The following is a 17,878-nucleotide window of genomic DNA, read 5'->3' as shown; positions in this document are numbered from 1 at the left end:
ATAAGATTCTGTAGCAGCATAACTGTTTAACGGCCAATTTAGCTGGTGTCTGATTCGCCATTAAATAGTTGGAATCTTTCTTCATATGATAATCCTCATCAATTGCACCCATGACACCCATTTTTCCCTCTCCTCGGATCTCAACTTCCTCCCTTCCCACTGTGTTGGAAAGTCTGGCACAAACAATCACTTAAACAAGCAACTAGGAATTCTTTCCCTTTTATGCCTGATTATTTCAGCTCTTCTACAATGCTGTGGCCCTTGCAGTGTCAGTAAATTTTGAAATCCCTGTTCCCCACAGCCTGTGTAACTTCGCCATGTGTATGGTCCCTGCAACACAGATCTCACTCACATCATCGCAAATCTTCCCTGAGTGTTGGTCTTCTTATACACAGTTGCTTTTAAAGGTTTTGTTAAAACTTCACAAATGCAGCTGTGCTCCGCGTGACGTCTGTGTGCGGGTCGGGTCCCAATAATCTACCATTGTTCCCAATGTTGACCCACAATTAGTCGACGAAAATCTTCTTTGCAGCGATTTTTCTGCCTCGATCCTCGTTGCCAGCTTCCTCACCCATTCTATTCCTTTGTTGCGGCAAAGAGAAAAGAAATGGAGGTGCCCCCACTCTGCCATCTTGTAAAACACAACGACAGGTTGCTTCACAACATAATGAGAGGCTCATTAAGGATGTTGTTGCTCAATGCAATCAAGATGGTGATCTGTTGAAAGCTCGCGCAAACACTCTGCTGACGTCAATGCACATGCACATCACATGACGAAAAGAGGGAAGAGGTGTCCTTTGCTTTTTCTCCTTGCTTCCTGACTTTCAAATCTTCAGAGAGGGACCTTGCCTTGCTGTAGCTGAGGATACAAGGGAGCGAGCTGATCGGTAAATAGTGGACAAGGTGGGTAAGTCTTTACAACTTCCAGCAATTATAATTTGAAAATAATTTATGTAGTTTATAATCTGTAAGGGCTCTAATTGTTTATAACTTGGATAAGCAAAGAAGGGCTGGCGGAATTTGGAGTTAATCTAACTAGTCGGCAGGGAGCAGAGTTGGTAATTCACCTATTGGGTATTGGGGACTGGGGAAAATAAAAACGGAAAAGTGACGTCACAGTAAAGCTGTGACCTGATTGCCTGGTTATTCTACATTTAAAAAACTAGAGCCATTAACTAAGTAGAAGAGTAACTAGGAGATTAGTGGATTTGAGTGCAAGAGTTGGCAGGTCATGTCACAGTTGTATAAGGCTGGTGCCTGGAATGCATTGCCGGCGGAGGTGGTAGAGGCGGGCACGATTGCGTCCTTTGAGATGTATCTAGACAGCAACATGAATGGACAGGGAGCAGAGGGATAAAGACCCTTAAAAAACAGGCAACAGTTTTAGATAGAGGATCTAGATCGGCGCAGGCTTGGAGGGCCGAAAGGCCTGTTCCTGTGCTGTAATGTTTCTTTGTTCTTTGTTCTCGTTCTAGTGTATTTAGCATTTAATATTGATCAGAGAAATCTAGCGCAAAGGACCATATCGTAACATATTTTAACATAATTAAATAATTGGTACTAAATTTAATAGCTATTTATTTATTTGACATAATTAATTAATTAGTGCTACAAGTGTCAGTCAATGGGGTTCAGTGCTCTAACTGTGAGATGTGGGAGGTCTGTGACGTTTCCAGCACAGATGAATGTGTGGCTCAAGAGTTGGTGCAAGAGGGGGGTTTTACGTTACTGGGCCATTGGGACCATTTTTGGGGAAGGTGGTACAAGTGGGACTCTACATCTGAACCAAAGCAGGATAAAATCCTTGCTGGCAGGTTTGCGAGTGCTGTTGGGAAAAGTTTAAACTAGTTTGGAAAGGGGAGGGGATGCAGACAGGTAGCAGAACAGGGACACAGTATAACATAAAAATGCAATCAGGTCAGAGGGAATACAGTGGTAGTAAATTTCAAGGGAGTAAGATGGCCTCTACTTTAATGCCAGGAGTTTTAAAGGTAAAATGGATAAGTTAAATGTGGTGGTGTGAATAGGAGCAATGCCATTGGTGCAGAGCGCTGGTTTCCCATTGGCTCTGGCTGGTCATGTGCCTCTCGTCTGATTGGCTGGGACTAGTCATGTGACTGCTCACCAATTGGTCGAGAGGCAAGTAGACCCCGCCTTCCCGGCGGTCGGCCTTTCACTGCAGTCGACCACCGGGCTAACATCTAGCTGATTAAAGCCTAAGTTTGGACTTTCATTGTGTCTCGTGTCCAATTGATGGTACATCAATTTAATCAGCTAGAATTTTGAAATGGAGCTACGCATCAAGTCTGACTGCCTCCACATCAGCCCGCATGCTTCGAATGCGCCTGCAACCTTTAAACATTGGCTGGCGTGTTTCAATAGTTACCTGACGACTGCGACCAGCAAACCCACCAAGGAGCAGAAAATCCACATCCTCCACTCGTGCGTGGGCACGGCGGGATACTCAATGATTGAGGATAAAAACGATTATGATGCGGCCATGGATCTCCTGAAAGGACACTTTCTCTGGCCGGTCAACGAAGTATATGCACAGCATCTCCTGACTACTAAACAACAGTTCCCTGGTGAGTCACTCGACGTGTTTTACCAGGCGCTCACGGCTCTGGGGAGAAATTGCGCCTGTCCCCATGTTTCTGCGACAGAGCACATGGAACTTTTAATCAGAGACGCTTACGTTGCCGGCATGCAATCCTCCTCCAGCCGCCAGCGATTACTGCAGAAGAACGTCCTCAGCCTAGCTGAGGCACGGACCCTCGCAACCTCCCTGGAGGTCGCCGACTTGAACACTCGCGCATCCGCCCCCGGCAGCGCGGCAACCCCTTGGACGTCATGGCACGCGCCACCTCCGTCCTCCGACCCAACCCCCAGGCCTGCGCTGCGGGACACTCCGACAAGCTAGTGGGGCCCCGCTGCTATTTTTGCGGCCTCTCAAAACACCCCCGCCCGCTCTGCCCGGCCCGCTCCGCTCTGTGTAAGAGCTGCGGGAAGAACGGCCATTACGCTGTGGTCTGCCAGACCAAGTCGGCCGCTGCTGTTCTGCGCAGCGACCGCGGATCGCCCCCCCCCCGGGCCCTGCCAGGGCCCAGCGCCACGCACCGACCTCTCCGGCCCACCTCCCGGCCCCCGCAACAGGCCCACTGGTCCTACCCCCGCTCCCGGCTGCCCTGACTGGCCCGCAGACGCCGCTGACCTTTCCCCCAACCGCCACGAGGTTCCCACGGGCGCCGCCATCTTGGGCCCCGGACACCACGTGCGGGTCCTGGGCGCCGCCATCTTGGGGCCCCGACTCCACGTGCGGGTCCTGGGCGCCGCCATCTTGGGCCAACACGGAAGGCCCTGCTAGCGATTACTCTGCCACCGATGATGATCTGCAACATTTGCCAGCTAACATCTAGCTGATTAAAGCCTAAATTTGGACCTTCATCGTGTCTAACGTCCAATTGATGGTACATCATTAAAGGCGATGATTGACATGTGTAATTATGATATAATTGCAATCATACAGACATGTTTGAATGAGGGGCAAGAATGGCAGCTCTATATCCCAGGATATAGACTCTTCAGGCAAGACAGAGGAGGGCTTATTAGAGGAGGAGACATTGTATTATTAGTTAAGGAGGCAGTTCCTGCGGTAAGGAGAGATGACGGGACGGAGAATCCCCGATGATGACGAAATCGGGGGCAGCGCCGCTTTCACGATGCTCCGCCCCCTGAAAGGTGGCCTACTCTCGGAGTACACTGCACTGAAGTTAAAACTCACCACTATTCTTAGAATTACCCCTATACCAAAAAAAGGTTGATATTCTAAATGGTGAACAGGGATTCTCACTCCCTGACTCCGATACAGGCTTCTGTGAGTGCTATTCAGGTCAAACTATCTTTTCAAGTTATCCCCCGGTATAACCCATACCTTCACCGAAGAATTTTACCTACTTACCCCTTAATAGCATTGATGTCCTGGGTCCTGCGTTATTAAGGAAGTGAAGTAAGCTAATAACCACTTTTTCAGGTTAAGTTATTTTTATTATTATATTTTTTCTTTTAAAAGCTGCAAACACTTTCTTTACAGAAAGGAAAAAAGATCTTGCTTCTGGCTGCTTCAGGCCCACCTTGGCAATCGATCTTCTTAAAATCTGGTCTTCTTGAGTTGTATTCGCTGGTGAACTCGGTTGCTGTGTCCTGTTCTTCCCATGCACCGAGCTGTGAGAGCTGGCTCTCCTAGCTATCTCTAAGCTGACTCTGACTCCTGTTTAAATTTTAGTCTTCCTTAGATGTATAACTGTTTAAACTCGGCTGCTTGCCTTGTCTTTCCCATGACCGAGCTCTCTCTCTCTCTCTCTGAGTTCTCCTCCCCTTCTCTCCTGTTGCTGTTTGCCTCTGTCCTCTGTCCTTGTTGCTGCTGCTCCCTGGGTTTATATTCTCTTTCTGAGAGTTATTAAGTTTTAACGACTTTATTGTAAATGGGCTTGTTTCACTTTGATAGTTTAAAAGTATCTTTGATGTAAACATCTTACTACAACTAATTATTCATTTTGGGCATATCGTCTCCTCTCAGATCTGATTAAACAATGCTTTGGTTTCAATAGGTGTTACTTTTAATTCTGTGATTTCAAATCGTTTAATTTTCCAATTGTCCCCAGCTCATAACTTTGCCTTTGATTTTGACTTACATGATGTTTCTCGTAGACAGGTCGTCTCCAATTTTCTTTTAACTGTTTGATGTTCATAGAATTTTACACTTTGAATTTGACACCAAATTTGACTGAGTATCTTCCATCCTTTCCAGCTGTTTACTAAGAGAGTTTATTTCAATTAAGGTGTGAAACTTTGCTTTTAGCTGTATGCTAAAATTTAACTTGGTTATGACTTGAAAGACTTGCCTGTTTTAAACATTCGTCACTTAATGCAATTGAAACTCTCATCCATGCTTTTTCAGATGCTTCCTGAGATAGTTACATTCCATGAAGGTGTGAGCCATTGTTTTAGCTTACCACATGAGACTGGTGTGTTTGATTAGCCTGCTTGTGAGCAAGAATCTGCATTTTACAACCCTGCTCTTTGAAGCTGCTATGAAACTTTTGTGGGATCTTTCCCTGTACCCTCTCAAACCAGATATTGCCAGACTTCCATGTTTCAAATGACACATTTTTCTGTATTTTCAAGAACAGCACGGTGTATCCATGGCCTCAGGCTATTGCCTGCGGCCAGCCCCGTGACGCTCCATCCCGACCGGCTGAGTTCCTGACGGCGTGGGACACGTGTGGTCTCACCTGCCGGGAACTCCGCGTGATGGCTGTGGACTCAGTCCAGCGCCGCCACAGTCGGGGGAGGGCTGATCCGTGGGCAGGGGGTGCTTTATTTGGGTCTGAGGGTACAGTGGGTGGCGGGCCTGGGCACGCGAGCCGGCCGAGGTGGGGATTAGTTTTGCTGGCGAGGTCCGCGGGCTGCGTCCAGCGTGAAGCACGGCCGCTGCAGGCCACCACCATGCGCATACGCAGCCACGGTCCCAGCAATGCTCTCTGTCGTATCGGCAGCTAGAGCTGGGAGCTGTCCTTCCTGCCCTCCCCGCCCCGCGGAGCAGGGATTCAGTGGCCGTTTTGCGCCAGTTTTTCTGCCGTTAAACACCACTGTTTTCACGCCGGCGTGGGGACTTAGTCTCCAATATGAGAATCCAGCCTGAAATCTTGGAGGGGCATCAAATGGAGCTTAAGAATAAAAAAGTGACAGCTACGTCGCTCGGTGTTTGTTACAGACCCCCAGTTCGTCAGCGGGAAATTGAGGAGCAAATATGTGTGCAATTCATGGAAGGGTGTAAAATAATGTCAGGTGAATTTAACTTCCCCAAAATTAATTTGGACAGCCACCCTGTTAAGGGCTTAGATGGAGTAGATTTCTTAAAATCTATACAGGAACGATTTTTGGCTCAGTAAGTAGAGGATCCAACAAGGGAGGTGCCGTGCTGGACCTAATCCTGGGGAATTAAACCGGGCAGGTGTGTTGGTGGTTCAATTTGAATTTGTGATGGACAAAGAAATAGACAAGTTGCAAAGAAAGGTTTTGGATTGGGGGAGAGTAGATTTGAACAAAATAAGGCAGGATCTGGCCAAGGTAGACTGGAAAGAGTACTTGTCGGAAAACCTACAGACAAGCAGTGAGAAGGGTTGAAAGAAGAAATGCTGAGGGTACAGTACCAATATGTACCCTCGCGGGTAATAGGAAGGTGTAACAATCCCAGAGAACCTGGATGGCCAGAGATACTCAGGATATGATGAGAAGGAAAAGAGAGGTGTTTAAGGGGAGCATGTCTGCAGAGGCATTTAGTGAAGTACAGAAAGTGCAGGATGGAGCTTAAGAATTCAATTAGGATCAAAGAGAGGCTATGAGAAAGCTCTGGCGGGTTAAAGTAGGGAAAATCCCAAGATATTCTATAAGCATATCAATGGGAAACTAACCAGGGAAAGAGTAGGGCCTATTAAGGACCAAGGGGGAAATCTATGGGTAGAGCCATAGGAAATTGGTAGGGTGTTGAACAAATATTTCACATCTGTCATCTCCCAAGGGAATGAGGAGGTAGTAGTGGAACTCAGGGAGAGAGATTGTGTGGTTCTTGAGCAAATTGTCAGAGGGAGTGACAAGGTATTGGAGGTACTGGCGGGCTTAAAGGTGGATAAATATCCAGGTCCGGATGAATTGTATCCCCGGTTGCTGTGGGAGGCGAGGCAGTAGTTGCCGGGGCTCTGAAGTTCTGTGATTTCTAGGAATGGGTGGTTTCTGATGGATATTCATGCCAAGTTTCAGAAGTGCGGTTCCTCCAGTGGCTGAATGTTTGAAAAAAGACAGGAAATTCCAGTGGTCATCAGAACATCAGGAGGCGTTCGACCATCTGAAAACTGTCAACCACCACACCGGTGTGGGTATGGGGCAGGCTTAGCTCAGTTGGCTGGACAGCTAGGTTTGTGACACAGAACATGGCCAACAGCACAGGTTCGAATCCCAGATCATCTGAGTTTATTCATGAAGGCTCCACCTTTTCCCTCACCTGAGGTGTGGTGATTCTCAGGTTAAATCACCACCAGTCAGCTCTCCCCCTCAAAGGGGAAAGCAGTCTATGGTCACCTGGGACTATGGCAATTTACTTTACCATATGTTGGTGACACCTAATTATGCCAAGCAGGTTAAGCTGCAAATTGACACAAGTGATATGGATGTCGGTGCTGTACTGTTGCAGGAATGTAACAAAATAATTGAATGGCCTGTTGGTTATGTTTCTCTGAAACAAAATATTCATCAAAATAAATATTCCAATCTCGAGAAAGAAACCTTAAATTTGTTATTGGCCTTTCAACATTTTGACATTTATGTTTCTAACAAATCATCAGAGACAATTGTATATACAGACCATAATCCGTTAAAGTTTTTGGAAATGTTTAACGATAGAAATGTAAGACTGTTCGGATGGAGTTTATTGCTTTCACTATTTAACATAACAATTATACATGGAGCAGGAAGATGAAACATGATTGCCAATGCTTAATCACTACTTTGAAATGTGAGAACATTGCAAGTTTCGAAGGTGGAGATGAAAAACAGAAATGGACTATATTTATGTTGAAGTTTGCATGTTTAAATGTAATATGCTTTGTATCCTATAACGTATTAGTTGTAATGAGAAATACTTAGAGTTAAAAGGCTTTGTGAAAATAAAGATATTTTGATACTGTGTTAGCAATAAAGTTTGTTTTAATGTGCAATATCCCTATTTCATTGTGAAATCACTCCTGGAGCAAAGTTTCCTTTCCTCACTGTCTTACAAAATTAAAATTCATTATTGGGGTTTCTGTCCAGTATCCTTGCAACTGTCGGGGGCTGGTCTCAGATCATAATACCACCACCTTCCCAAGGGCAATTAGGGATGGGCAACAAATGCTGCCCTAGCCAGTGATGCCCACATCCTGTGAATCAATGGATTCAATAAAATCATCCTTGCCCAGAACCTTGCTGCAGTTCTTCCTCAGGGTTGTGCCCTTGACCCAAAAATCTTCAGCTGTTTCATCAATGACTTTCTCCCCTCATGTCAGCACCGGGAAGGTTTGCTGATAATGGCACAATGTTTACATCCTTTGTAATTCCTCAAGCAACGAAGCCGTTCATGTAACACAATGTGGACAGCGATCAGGCTTGAGCTGATAAATGCTGATTAACATTCACGACGAGCAATGCCATCTCGGACAAGAGGTCAACCATCTCGTCTTGATGTTTAACACCATTAATGTTGCTGAATCTCCTGCCATTAACATTCGGTGGGGTGTGGGTGGGGGGTTGGGGGGGGGGGGGGGGGGTGGGGGGGGGGGGGGGGGGTGGTGGTGAGGCGGGGAGGGAGGGTTATCAGCATTGACCCAGAAGCTTGACTGTGCCCCCATAGAAATACTATGACTACAAGCGCAGGTCACAGGCTGGGAAGTAACTCACCCCGTGACTTCCCAAAGCCTCTCCACTCTCTGCAAGGCACACGTCCAGGAGTGTGATGGAATATTCTCTACTCTGTGTTCAGCTCCAACAACGCTTGTATTGCTCATTCAACTTGAGACTCTGATCCTCTGAACTAAGAAAGACAAGGGACGCGGACACACGGTAGCACAGTGGTTAGCATTGTTGCTTCACAGCTCCAGGGTCCCGGCTTGGGCCACTGACTTTATGGAGTCTGCACGTTCTCCCCGTGTCTGTGTGGGTTTCCTCCGGGTGCTCTGGTTTCCTCCCACAGTATAAAGATGTGCAGGTTAGGTGGATTGGCCATGCTAAATTGCACTTAGTGTCCAGAAAAATAAGTTAGGTGGGGCTACTGGGATAGGGTAGAGGATGTGGGCTAATGTAGGGTGCTCTTTCCAAGGGCCAGTGCAGTCTCGATGGGCCGTAAGGCCTCCTTCTGTGCTGTAAATTCTATACTACCATCGCCAAGTTCCGTTCCAATGGGTAAACCACCCAGTTTTGGAATGTTTATATTGTATTTTCTCATCAGCTCTGGACCTAAATCTGCAAACTCCCACTTAGCACTGTTGGAGTACCTAGAATATCACAGGTTCAAGAAGGTGGCTCACCACCCTTTTCCCAGGGGCCACTGTGAGAGATCGACCATGCGGATGTCTTGTGACACTAAACCTCAGTAGAAATTTGAGTTAAAACTTCTCGGGTGCAAATAAGAATTGTTTATTGTCTCTATTTGATCACAATTGAGAGTCACTTAAATCTTATTCTCTAATAAGTCCAGCTAGCAAAAATAACTTATAGAGAAGCAACTTGTACACAATTTAATTTTTAAAATAATACTGAAATGGTTTCTTGCTTACGGCAAAACAGCTTGCATTTACTTCAAGAGTTAGAGTATAAAAGTGTAAGTATGAAAAATAGAGACAGTGAATAGTTCAGATCAAAGTATAGGATGATTCCAGAATAAAGATGGCCGTATGGACCCTCACGGGTATACAAAATCATATCAGTCTTTAGCCATCTGTCTACACCTCGAAGTCATTCTAATTGGTTTGGGTTAGAATCAAATGAGTTTGATTTGATGGTGAGCTGTCAATCTTCAATGTGCAACATTAGTTTTAAATTTTTCATGTTTGAATACTTGTGCATGTTATGGAATGCGATTCTGTGCCAGTGTCAAATCCAGTTCAAACTGGATTTCTGCTGACTTTGCTATTATCCACATTGTGGCCAATAGCTCCTTAATGTTGCTATGTGTTGCTATGTCCTTGATCTGACAACTGTACAGCACAAATATAGTGTCAAACTGACTTTGAAATTACATTAGTTAGAACAATGGCTTTCTCATCTTTGCCCAGTAAAAGTGTTATTTTAATCCTTAATTTAAAACGGGTATTTAAAAATAGGGCTTAATATTTACGCTAAATAACCATCTTTTACCTATCAGGTGTATTAGAAAATAGTTGGTTTCTACAGTCCCTGCTTTGATAAATTGAGAGAAGAAGTGGGGCCTCACGGTAGCATGGTGGTTAGCATCAATGCTTCACAGCTCCAGGGTCCCAGGTTCGATTCCCGGCTGGGTCACTGTCTGTGTGGAGTCTGCACGTCCTCCCCGTGTGTGCGTGGGTTTCCTCCAGGTGCTCCGGTTTCCTCCCACAGTCCAAAGATGTGCGGGTTAGGTGGATTGGCCATGCTAAATTGCCCGTAGTGTCCTAATAAAAAAGGAAGGTTAATGGGGGGATTGTTGGGTTACGGGTATACGGGTTATGTGGGTTTAAGTAGGGTGATCATTGCTCGGCACAACATCGAGGGCCGAGGGGCCTGTTCTGTGCTGTACTGTTCTATGTTCTATGTTCTAAGTGAGATATATTACAATAAGGTAAAAGATACAATTAATGCGATAGGATAGGTAAAAGCGCAAAGAATAACTCATTCATATTTACATAGAATTTACAGTGCAGAAGGAGGACATTCGGCCCATTGAGTCTGCACCATCTCCTGGAAAGAGCACCCTACCCAAGATTAACACCTCTACCCTATCCCCATAACCCAGTAACCCCACCCAACACTAAGGGCAATTTTGGACACTAAGGACAATTTATCATGGCCAATCCACCTAACCTGCACATCTTTGGACTGTGGGAGGAAACCGGAGCACCCGGAGGAAACCCACGCACACACGGGGAGGATGTGCAGACTCTGCACAGACAGCGACCCAAGCCGGAATCTACTGATTCAGTATTAATACATTAACTATATGTTAACAATACAGTCAAATAATTGATTGATCAGTAACATTTCAGCAATAACACTTCATTTCTATTTCATCTAATGGTGGTGCAGTAGGGTTAGTGTGAATGATTCTGACAGTCGGTCCCTTGCGTTTAGCAAATAGTTCTTTAATGCACTTGATACATTGGCATGTTACGTAAATGATGAATCCAGCTACACAGGAGAATAAGATTATTCTTACTGTGGACATTCCGGTGTGTCCCAGCCACCCGCAAAGTTTATCCCAGAGAGAGATAACTGGGGGTGGATCAAGTTTCTTTATTTCTTTTTGGATATGTGATTTAGATCTTTAACTTCTTTGGAGTTATCTGGAATGAAAGCCCAACTCCGCACCAATCAGGGCGCAGGTGCCACTTTTTCGGCTAGCACATAGTCAAGTGCCATTCAACTTTGTAATGGCACGGTTCGAATTGCTCGCATTTCGTCAGAAATGTTACCTCAGGCAGTAGCAGTGTAATCGGCTTCGAGTGGCTGGTTCTGAAACATAAGGGAGATGAGGAAGATGATGGGTCGCAGGTACTAGGTATCCTAAATAGCAAGATCCTGACCAGTATTTTGAGAGCCAGGAATATGCTCTATCATCACAAATAAAATAAGTTTTATTATTTGTGATGCTACGTATGTCTGTTATTTTTGAGGACCGTTTAGTTCTTTGTAATAAATTTTGTGGACATTTATAAGCTGTGTGAACATCTAAATAATTAGCACAATCCCTATTGCCTATTTTCATCCCTTTAGAGTGATTAATAATGAGGCATATTGATCCTTTTTGTTTAATATTAGTTGGGAGGCTAACATATTGAGGATTTCTGTTCGGGTTATATTTAAGTTGGCGCCATCCTGAAAAGGTGTTTAGTGTATAGCCTGCTGAAATAAATCTTGTACCTTCCTTTTTCACATGAATATTCTCCAGAATGGACCACTACAGAGCGAGGGACACTCTGATAGATTCTGCTGTTTCTGAAGCATTAAAGGGGATAGTTAAGAAGGGAATACCCACTCCTGAGTTAGTAAGCGTAGCAATGCATACCCAACCATTGGAAATGTTGACATTTTTATCATATATCTTAGATGTGTAAAGGATGGGGATCTCATTCAGTTCTGGTACAACATTTACAAAGCTAATCAAATAATTCAGAATGAATGTTACGGTAAACATTTTACAGATCTTAATATTTATAAGTGCGCTTCACATGTGATGCGTGGATCCAACTTTTCTTTCCTTAGTATTGCTTAAAACATTGATATACTGACTTTAAAAAAATGATATAATGATTACATAATTCAGTAATAAACAATTAATAATAATTTCATGTATACAAATGAAACGATTATACAGTGAAATAACTAAAGTTTAGTATATGATTTAGTAATAAATTATTAATAATAATTCACTAATAAATGAATAATAATGCAGTAATTAATAGTTCAACAGAAACTGTCCATTTTGATGTTCTTTGCTATTGTTGTGTATGAATAAATATGAATTATGTGGATTGGTTGGGCTCTATAGGTAGCCAAAGTATCTGATCAGCAGCATTAGTGCATAAATGATAAGTGCAAATATGCAAAATAGGAAAAGTCCCTTAATGACGTTAATTCCTGTGCCACCCAACCAATTGGAAAGTCAACCCCAAAGAGTGTAATCAAAGGGTTGGTCAAGTTTTTTTAAACTTTGTATTGGATGTGAATTGCCAAGTCTTTGACATAAGAAACAAACAAAGAAAACAAAGAAACAAAGAAAAGTGCAGCACAGGAACAAGCCCTTCGGCCTTCCAAGCCCGTGCCGACCATGCTGCCCGACTAAACTACAATCTTCTACACGTCCTGGGTCCGCATCCCTCTATTCCCATCCTATTCGTGTATTTATCAAGATGCCTCTTAAATGTTGCTATCGTCCCTGCTTCCACCACCACCTCAGGCACCCACTCCCCTCTGTGTAAAAAACTTGCCCCGTACATCTGCTCTAAACCTTGCCCCTCACACCTTAAACCCATGCCTCCTAGTAATTGACCCCTCTACCCTGGGGAAAAGCCTCTGACTATCCACTCTGTCTATGCCTCTCATAATTTTGTAGACCTTCTGGATTATACACAAAAACCTGTTGAAAGGGTTAATTTTCCTGCAGAAATAAAAAGGGGGCATAGAGCTTGGAATGATGCCATTCGCATCATTCTCAAACGTTTAAAAAAATATATATGTCACTCAAATGGACTGCGAGTAAAAGTTGGATTGCTGCCAAATCCCCGTCATCAATTGTCTTAGAACAATGTGTTCTCGTGGAACATAGATTTGCTTTTAATAAAAATTGTGTGTTTTCTTTAAGAAAACAGCTTCCACATTGTCTGAAGTTTTAATTTCCAAGCTAATTTTAAACTTTTAAAATATGAAACACAATAACGTATTGAATATATGACTGAACCAATCTTGCGCTGAATGAACTTGGTTTTCTGCAGATAAATTTGTCGACTCTGTTAAAGGAAGCACAGCTAACAAGATATGTTAATTTCTTAAAATTAATAAAGCAACATTCAAAATAATGTCAGTTTTCTCAAGTTAACAGTTCTTGGCGACTTTTTAGCGCTACTTGACTTGGGGTGTATCCCAGTAACCAGGAGGCGGGCCTTCATCGTAGGAGACCAGTTTGTAATCATGAAATCTGAAACTCACAAAATGGCCGTCTTCAACACGAGAAAGGAATTTTATATCTCTTCTGGATAGATTTGTTGTTAACGGAGGAGGAGAGGCAACGATTGACGTGCTTTTTTTTAGCAGTTGCAGTTTCGGATTGAGGTATGGGTAGGATCAAGTTTAAAGCTGTAGACAGTTCTGGTTTTAAACCAGTGACAAAATGGGTTTTTGATAGATCTTTTAAATGGTATAAAACCCAGGCTGTTGTCTTTATCACTTCAACTCCAAGCTGTTTGGTGTTTAATGGATTAAGTTGTATTACACTTTGTTTACCACGAGGCTCATTGCTCAACCGAATAGGCTTTTCTTGTTTAAAATTCTCACCATCTATTAAAGCTGCCATGAGAATCTTTTGGATCGGGGCCAGCAGCATTTTGTGGTTGGTCTCAGAGTAAGATAACGGTTTGTTCTGGGGTAAAAGTGTCCTTGACAGATAATTCATTTGGCCAAACTTCCCCTGTGGAACTTCGATCAGTGTATTCATTGTTTTCATGTCAGTAGCAGCTTGCAATAATGTAGGATTTGGTTTAGATATCACTGGTACATCTTGGGCTTTAGTTAAAATCATTTCAACTCTTCCCGTTGGTGGCGCTGTTTGCTTTGGAGAGTCCAGCTGATTTTTTAAAGACAGATTTGAAGGCTTTTGAGCTGTTAATTTGTCTGTCAGTAATTTGTTGTGACATTTCATGGTGTCCATGTCTCATTCCGAAATACATTTTTCCTCAAGTAACTGGCAATTTTGACTTTTAAGACCACAATGTTCTGATATTAACTGTTGAAGTTTGAATTCTGAGTTAGTATTTTTACGTTGTAATTCGCCAATATGAAATGATTGCTGTTGAACTTTAAAGGTTTCATTTTCCAATAATGTTTTAATCTGATCACATTGTTCAAGTTTAGATTTTGCATCTCGTAATTCTTCAACAACAGCTGCTAGTTGGTCTTTAGGGGACTTAAGGCCATGATCAAATTTAGTTTTTGTGATTGTCTCTTGATTGTTTTTGGAGCTGTGTCATTACTGCAAAAGACCATTTCATACGTTTTCCTCTATTTAAGCGTGTGGTTTTGCCCCATGCCTTTTTGATATTATCAAGGGACCACTGTCCTTTGGGGATTTTCAGTTTTTCTTGCAACTTCAGACAGTCCAAATTGTCTACAAATCAAAGATCTAAGATCACCGAATATATTGTCAATAGAGACATCCGGTACAGTGTGACCACCCTTGGACGTCGTGGGAAGTAGTTCTCTACCATTTGAAGGTCCTAAATCTATTTTAGGAGTCATGTCCGCCATAAGCTCAACCCAATTTTTTGATCGTCAACTATGTGTAATCTGTGTACACTACCTCGACTGTTCTTTCAGTCCCATTTTATTTTAGTTTCAACGACTGGCACCCGATTGAATTAACACAGTCTATAAAAAGGTCTTTTCTGGGGGGGCGAAGCACTGCTTGATGTGGCTTCATGACTTTTAATGGGTGAAAAAGATATTTCTTACCCAAGTCTAGCCATTTATCTTTGGGTCTTCCGTCCTTCTTGTCTTTCTTCGGTCTTCTGATTTCTTCCTGGCTGGCCCCTCCCATCCTGCCGACTACCGCAATTGTAAGCGATCTACCATACGGATTTAGTGAGGAGCTTGCGACACTAAAACTCAGTAGAAATTTGAATTAAAACTTCTCGGGTGCAAATAAGAATCGTTTATTGCCTCTATTTGATTAAAATTGAGAGTCACTTATAGAACATAGAACTGTACAGCACAAGTACAGGCTCTTCGGCCCATGATGTTGTGCCGATCTAGTCTGAAACTAAGATCAAATCAACCTACTCCCAATCATTCTACTGCACTCCATATGCCTCACCAATAACCACTTGAATGTTCCTAAAGTGTCCAACTCCACTACCATAGCGTTCCACTCCCCAAACACTCTGAGTAAAGAACCGACCTCTGACATCCCTCCTTTATCGTCCACCATGAACCTTATAGGTATGCCCCCTTGTAACAGCTACATCCACCCGAGGAAAAAGTCACTGAACGTCCACCCTATCTATCCCTCTCATCATCTTATGCACCTCAATTAATTCACCTCTCATCCTCCTTCGCACCAAGGAGAAAAGCCCTAGCTCCCTCTACCTTTCCTCATAAGACCTACCCTGCAATTCAGGCAGCATCCTGGTAAATCTCCTTTGCACCCTTTCCAATGCTTCCACATCCTTCCTGTAATGAGGTGACCAGAACTGCACACAATACTCCAAATGTGGTCGAACCAAGGTCTTGTACAGTTGCAGCATAACCTCATGGCTCTTAAACTCAATCCTCCTGTTAACAAATGCTAACACACTGTAGGCTTTCTTCACAGTTCTATCCATTTGGGTGGCCTCTTTCAGAGATCTATGGACATGAACTCCGAGATTTCTCTGTTCCTTCACATTATTCAGAACCCTGCCATTAACCCTGTAATCTGCATTCAAATTTGTCCTACCAAAATGGATCACCTCACACTTATCAGGGTTAAATTCCATCTGCCACTTTTCAGCCCAGCTCTCCATTCTATCAATGTCTCTTTGCAGCCTACAACAGCCCTCCACTTTATCCACTACTCCACCAATCTTGGTGTCATCAGCAAATTTACTAACCCAACCTTCAACTCCATCATCCAAGTCATTGATAAAAATCAGCATGATACCACATTACCTGTGGTACACCGCTGGTGACTGGGCTCCAGTCTGAAAATTTTCCATCCACCACCACCCTCTGTCTTCTATGTGATAGCCAGTTACTGATCCAATCAGCCAAATTTCCCTCTGTGCCATGCCTCCTTACTTTCTGCATGAGCCGACCATGGGGAACCTTATCAAACGCCTTACTAAAATCCATGTAGACGACATCAACTGTTCTACCTTCATCTATATACTTAGTTACCTCCTCAAAGAATATAATCAAACTTGTGAGGCAAGACTTACCCCTCAGAAATCCGTGCTGACTATCCTGGATCCTGGATTTAGCTGTCTTTCCAAATGATCATAAATCCTATCCCTCAGGACCCTTTCCAATAATGTACCTATGACCGAAGTGAGACTAACCGGCCTATCATTCCCAGGGTTGTACCTATTCCCTTTCCTAAACAAGGGGACAATATTTGCCTCTCTCCAGTCTTCTGACACTATACCTGTAGACACTGAGGACATACAGATCAAAGCCAAAAGATGCCCTCGTATGAACGGGATATGGCGCTCGACTCATCGATCGACAGTTCCAACGCGCCACAGCAAAAACCACACCAGCCTTCTCAGCCGACAAACACGGGACACAACTGACTGAGTATCCTTCGTCGTCCAGTACTTTCCTGGGGCGGAGAAACTACGACATCTTCTTCGCAGCCTCCAACACGTCATCAATGAAGATGAACATCTTGCCAAGGTCATCCCCACACCCCCACTACTTGCCTTGAAAAAAAGGCTCAACCTCAAACAAACCATTGTTTGCAGCAAATTACCCAGCCTTCAGAACAGCGACCATGACATCACACAACCCTGCCAGGGCAATCTCTGCAAGACATGCCAGATCATGGACATGGATACCACCATTACACGTGAGAACACCACTCACCAGGTACGCGGTACATACTCGTGCGACTCAATGTTGTCTACCTCATACGCTGCAGGAAAGGATGTCCCGAAGCGTGGTACATTGGTGAGACCATGCAGACGCTGTGACAACAAATGAACAGACATTGTGCGACAATCACCAGGTAGGCAGGAATGTTCCCTTCCAGTCAGCGAACACTTCAGCAGTCAAGGGCATTCAGCCTCTGATCTCCGGGTAAGCGTTCTCCAAGGCGGCCTTCAGGATGCGCAACAACGCAGAATCGCCGAACAGAATCTTAGAGCCAAGCTCTGCACACATGAGTGCGGCCTCAATCGGGACCTGGGATTCATGTCGCATTACATTCATCCCCCACCATCTGGCCTGGGCTTGCAAAATCCCACCAACTATCCTGGCTAGAGAAAATTCACACCTCTTTAACCTGGGGTTAACCCCATCTTTGGATCTGTAAAGATTTAATTACCTGCAAATGCTCGCATTCTAAGCATTGTCTGGCATCTTTGAATTTGTCTATATATATGTTTGTGGAACATACCTCTCCATTCACCTGAGGAAGGAGCAGTGCTCCAAAAGCTAGTGTTTAAAACAAAGAAGTTGGATTTTAACCTGGTGTTGTAAGACTTCTTACTGTGCTCACCCCAGTCCAACACAGGCATCTCCACATTTTGATTTGATGGTTAGCTGTCAATCTTCAATGTGCAATATTAGTTTTAAATGTTTCATGTTTGAATACTTGTGCATGTTATGGAATGTGATTCTGTGCCAGTATCAAATCCAGTTCAAACTG

General features: G+C 43.9%; 1 protein-coding gene across 1 annotated transcript in view; it reads left to right on the top strand.

Annotated features, from left to right (window-relative positions):
- Nucleotides 1–13,497: 13,497 nt before the first annotated feature.
- The window catches only part of LOC119968723 (lysozyme C-2-like), a 71,198-nt gene continuing 66,817 nt past the window's right edge, over nt 13,498–17,878 (top strand). Inside the window, exon 1 of the mRNA XM_038801358.1 lies at nt 13,498–13,590. The gene's annotated coding sequence lies outside the window, so the exon portion shown is untranslated. The remainder of the gene's footprint in view (nt 13,591–17,878) is intronic.

The sequence above is a fragment of the Scyliorhinus canicula genome, chromosome 7 (genome assembly GCF_902713615.1).
Source record: "Scyliorhinus canicula chromosome 7, sScyCan1.1, whole genome shotgun sequence".
NCBI lineage: Eukaryota > Metazoa > Chordata > Chondrichthyes > Carcharhiniformes > Scyliorhinidae > Scyliorhinus > Scyliorhinus canicula.
Note: the sequence above shows the minus strand (reverse complement) of the source record. Positions and strands in the feature narration are given on the sequence as shown.